The following is a 5,553-nucleotide window of genomic DNA, read 5'->3' as shown; positions in this document are numbered from 1 at the left end:
GGAAAATAAAAATAATATCCAAAACTATCATTTAGATATTGTCACACCTTACCCCTCTGTAAGGCATAACATGATCCCATAGAATACCTAATGAACTACCGATAACTCATTAAGTACCCTACAAGGGATTTTAAAACAATTTTCTTATTTTTGATAAGTGGTGAGCGTTTTCTAATAGGTATTTAAAACATTTAATTGAAGTTAAGAACTAGTTAAAACTTTTGGCCCATTTTATTTTTCCGCAAAATTTATAAAAATTTTGACAGAGTTCTGTCTGTATTTTGAGAAAACAGTTCTTCAAATACCTGTAAAAAAAAGCACTTCTAAAAATTTTTCTCAACCACTACTTCAATTTCACAATCAAACTCAATCAATTTCAACAATTCCACAATCATTTCAATCAATTTCTCAAGTTCAAAATCCAATAATCCTCAGAATACTAGCAATACATTTCATTTAAATTAAATAAAATAGTTCCACTCATATTTCATTAGAGACAAAACAATTTATATACATTCTTACAAAATTTACATCAAAAGAAATACAAACTAAACTTTATTACAAACTTCATACAAATTTTTGTACAAGCTGCTCAAGACCCATTTACATGTCCATACATTTATATGCAACACATACATCAAAAGAAATATTTACAATTAGGGTATAAATTATACCCGATGACTTCAAGCTGATAGCTTCTCACACCTCAGCAGCTCAGTCTGCTACTCCTCTAGTCTCTAAATCTGCGACAGCAATAAAAGCTATCGCTGAGTACTAAGACTCAATGGTGCACAACATACTAAAATAATCTTTATGCAAAATATAAATCACATTTATTAAAAAATTTAACTAAACATGAGCATTAACACAAAACATGAATTATGAGATTTTAATGCAAACCAAGTTCATTTCGAAGTATCAAAACACATTTCATAAAACCCACAGTTAGATCATGCCATTCAAAACAAATAGAATCTCAATAGCCAGAGGCTAAAGAGAAATCACATCACAAAGCTAAATAGCTCAAATATATGGATATCCATTCACATCCTCTTCTACTGGCACACCTCAACACTTCTTCAGAGAAGGAATCAAAATTCGAAACTAATTACCCCCACTAGTCGTGCTAGTGAGGTGTTCAAATATATGATCATGATACTGTGGTTTCAAAACTTATCTTAACAATTTGCTAAACATTATCATTTCAAATATACACAATAACTTTCAAAAATTTAAATCAAACATCATAAGAATGCCATAATCCAATATTTCACATTATTCAAAATAGTATGCAAAAGATGATTATAAAAAGTATACGTTGTGCACAAACCTCAAGTGAGTCGCCTCTTGGCCTCGACTCGGTTCCTCGGGTTCCTTCCCGGTATTCTTTTCAACTGAAACACAAAATTTTATAATGTTTCATTACTAGAACTTAACATAAATCCAAAATAAATTTAGCCTCATTTTTACCTAGCTCTAACGTGCTAAACTCGACGTTCTTAAAATTTTGCGTTTTGGGTTACTATTCACTACACTATTCAAGTCAAATTGTTGACTTTCTAAGGCTTAATAGGTATGGGAATTCCAACTTCACCCACATACCACATTTTGATCACCAAACTTGTTGGTTTTGGTCATTTTCTCAAAACTTTGGTCTTTTAGGCAAAATTGCCAAATTTTCAGTTTTAGTGTCCCTAGTTGTACTGTTTCATTGGTCAGTTTACTGTTGGAATTTGGCAAAACTTTCTTCATAGAAAATGTTCCCCATTGTCTTAAGTTTATTCTCCTTTTTGAATCACCCCAATTGGAGTTTTGTAGCTCAAGTTATAAGCAAATTACGCTTACTGTTCATGCTGCAGAATTTGGTTCTGCAGATTTGTTGCTCCAATTTTGTTCAGCAATATGATCAAGTTAAGTCCATAATTTGGTCTAATTTTCTTCATATTAAATGTTCCACTATGTCTTAAGTTTCCATTGGTTCAAAAATCACCTAAATCGGAGTTTTCTAGAGAGAGTTATAGCCATTGAAACTTTACTGTTCAAATGGCAAATCTGCAGTCTGCAGATTCGGTGTCCCAACTTGGCTCAGTAATTTGATTGGGTTAATGGCATAATTTGGGTTGGTGTTCTTCATGAAAGTTTTAGGTCCATATCTCATCTAACCACTGGTAAAATTTCAGGTCATTTTGACCTACCTAGCTCAAGTTATGACCAAATGAACAAATACTATTCATTTGGTCAGGTTGTGCAGGGCAGCCTGCGATTTCTCAACTTCGGTCACTTTGTTCACTTGGTTTTAGTCACTTTTTGGGTAGGCTTCCTAAATCAAAATTGTGTCATTTAGTGCCTAGTTTCATCCCCAATTGGTCCCATATCCATTGGACTTGTAAAATTTCGTTTTTTGGTTCCTCAAAGGAAATTTTGGTCATGCTGCCAGCACATGACCTTATCCAATCCGAATTGGCTTCTAATTCCAACACTTCTAACACACCTCATTTGGTCACAAATGACCATTTTTAACTTCACATTAGGTCAAAGACACCATTTACATGTTTTTCACATTTTTGGTCTCTAAACCCTAATGTCCAAACCCTAATTTACTAACCTCATGCATTTACTTGATTTCATGCCTCTAACCATAGTCATTCAACTAACTAAGGTTTATATACCCAATTAAATCCATCAAATCATGCAAATATACTCCCATATACATGCTGGCTGAAAATCATTCATGGTCCCTCAACAAATTTTTATTTCATTTTAAGCATTTTTCTAAGTTAACTAAGTTATAAACACAAGTAATAAACTCATTTGCAACTTAAACCACTAACCTTTGTGTAGCAACTTCTAACTCCCCTTTTCTCCAATTTTCTTTCTTCTTTTATTTTTTCTTTGATGACCAATCTTCTTCTCAAGTTGCCTAGAAAAGCTTTAACTATGGTGGCTTACTTTTCTATGGTGAAATCTTATAATATGCAAGCTTAAAATTGAGCTTTAATGGAGGTTTTGGTGTGAGAGAGGGAGAGTGACGTTTTCGAAGAAGACTTTTTTGTTTTAATTTTTTTTTCTTTTCTTTTATGTCTTAAGAAGACTAAAAATCAATTTAAGTAAATTTATTAATTATATTCTTTATGGCATCATGCATGATGTCATCTCCCTACACCTTTTTCATTTTCTCTTCTTTTTTTTTCTATTAGTTTTTTAATTTAATTCTCGATTACGAAATTTTCTTTTCTCCGATTTTATTTGACAATTAGGTCAGGAGTCAGCTCTCGAGGTCAATTGACCAAATTGCCCCTCGTCGGTTCTTCCCAGTTTGCAATTAATTCAATATTTCTTCCGGCTCCCTGATCTAATTATTTGACTGGCTTAATAGTTCTTTTTCGTGATTTTCTCTTTTCCACTATGTTTATAAGGGTCCTAAGGATCGCGGCGTCATATTTTACGATTCGAAATTTGAGTTTAAAACGACTTCACAGTCGTTCCCGAGAAGGTCACCCATCGCTGTGACTCTCGGCTCGTTTAACTTCTTATGTTCTGTTTTTCTTGTTTATACTTAACTAATTGGACATTACTAATTATTTGTGTTTATGGCTTCTCTAATTGTCTTAAGTGTGGTTCTAATCCCCTTAACTGTCCGGACCGACACCGGTCACCGGAACAGTAAAATATACCAGGCTATGCAAATAGGGGTGTTACAGATATCCAACAAATCGACCCTTTTCTGATCTGGTTTCCAATTTATCAGTGTTCAGTTTTTTTATATAAGCTGGACAACCTTAAATCTTAACATGCTTAAGACTTGGTTTTCTTCCATGCCATATCTCATAAGGTGTGGAAGAAACTGATTTTGATGGAATTCTATTCAGAATATACAAAGCTGATTCTAATGCAAATCCCTAAAAGGAGATTAGCATATGAGTATAGCTCATCATACTACGTGCCATATCCAATAGGGTACGATTTCTCCTTTCAGATACACCATTCAGCTGTGGTGTTCTTGGAGGAGTCAGCTGGGAAACAATGCCATGCTCTCTTAAGTATTCATCAAATTCAGTACTAATATATTCACCTCCACGATCTGATCGAAGAGCTTTATTACTCTTTCCTGTTTGATTTTCTACTTTAGATTTAAATTCTTTGAACTTTTCAAAGGATTCATGTTTGTATTTCATCAAATACAAATACCCAAACCTTGATTTATCATTAGTAAAGGTAATAAAGTTATGAAAACCGCCTCTAGCCATTTCCTTAAATGGACCACATACAACACTATGTATTAGCTCCAAAATATTTTCAGCCCTTAGCCCTTGTCTAACAAAGGGTGATCTAGTCATTTTGCCCTAAAGGCAAGATTCACAAGTTGGAGTAGGCTCATAGCCCAATGAGGAAAGAATCCCCATTTTCTCCAGTTTTGTAATCCTATCTTCTGCAACATGACATAACCTTAAATGCCAAATATATTTTGAACTTGAGTTGGTTTTCACCATGGCATTGCATTCTTTTAGATTGCTATACTCTGGGCAGTTCCTATTCTAGTGCCCATCCTTCTGACAGTGAAAACACTTTCCTTTGCCTCTATCAGTTTTAGTCTTCCCTTTCTGTTTAGCTATTTTCTTAGAAGGACAAGGAATCTGAGGTTTCTTTTTCTTATTGTCCTTCTTCTTGTTAGACTTTCCAGTAGAAGAAGATGCAATCAAGGCTACCTCTTTTCCTTTATTGCCTGGCATATTCTTTTGGGTAAAAACTAGCATGTTGAGTAAACCAGCTAAGGTGCATTCCCGTTTAGTCATATGGAAATTTGTCACAAAATTCCCAAAAGACTCAGGAAGGGACTGAAGGATCAAATCTGTCTGTAGTTGGAAATCCATGTTGAAGTCAAGATGTTCCAGCTGCTCAATCAGCCGAATCAACTTGTGGACATGATCCCCAACATTCTGTCCCTTAGACATCCTCATGCGGAACAGCTGCCTAGATATCTCATACCTAGCATTCTTGCTGTGCTCACATATAACTCTTGTAGGTGAAGGAGGATCTCACTCGCACTTTGCATGTTCTCATGCTGCTTCTGTAACTCATTACTCATGGAAGCAAGCATGTAACACCTCTCATATCATGCTCCTTCCACGTGTCCAAAGTTTCATGTTCCTCTTGAGTGGCCTCTGGAGGTAAGGGCCCAGGAACATTTGAATCTAGAACATATCCTGTATGTTCAAGGTTTAGGACAAGTTTCAAATTTCTTAGCCAATCAGACACATTAGGTCCTGTCAACCTATTGCGATCAAAAGTATGCTTGCAAGGATATTGGATGGTGGTGGTTGTTCTGTGCTATAACCAGATTAATTAGTAAATGTATCATGTAATTAACCCAAATGATTATGGTCTTTTAATCAAATTGGTCCTCCCACTAACTTAGCGAATCCTACACTTGCAAAGTAGAAAACGGAAATCTTAGTTGGATGGATTTCTAGTGGGTGATTGAATTCTTATAATTCTATTGATCATCCTCAGGTACATCCATTATTGGAATTACAATAAACTATAAGTGAGCAA

This window comes from Hevea brasiliensis, chromosome 6 (assembly GCF_030052815.1).
Source record: "Hevea brasiliensis isolate MT/VB/25A 57/8 chromosome 6, ASM3005281v1, whole genome shotgun sequence".
NCBI classification, from domain to species: Eukaryota; Viridiplantae; Streptophyta; class Magnoliopsida; order Malpighiales; family Euphorbiaceae; genus Hevea; species Hevea brasiliensis.
Note: the sequence above shows the minus strand (reverse complement) of the source record.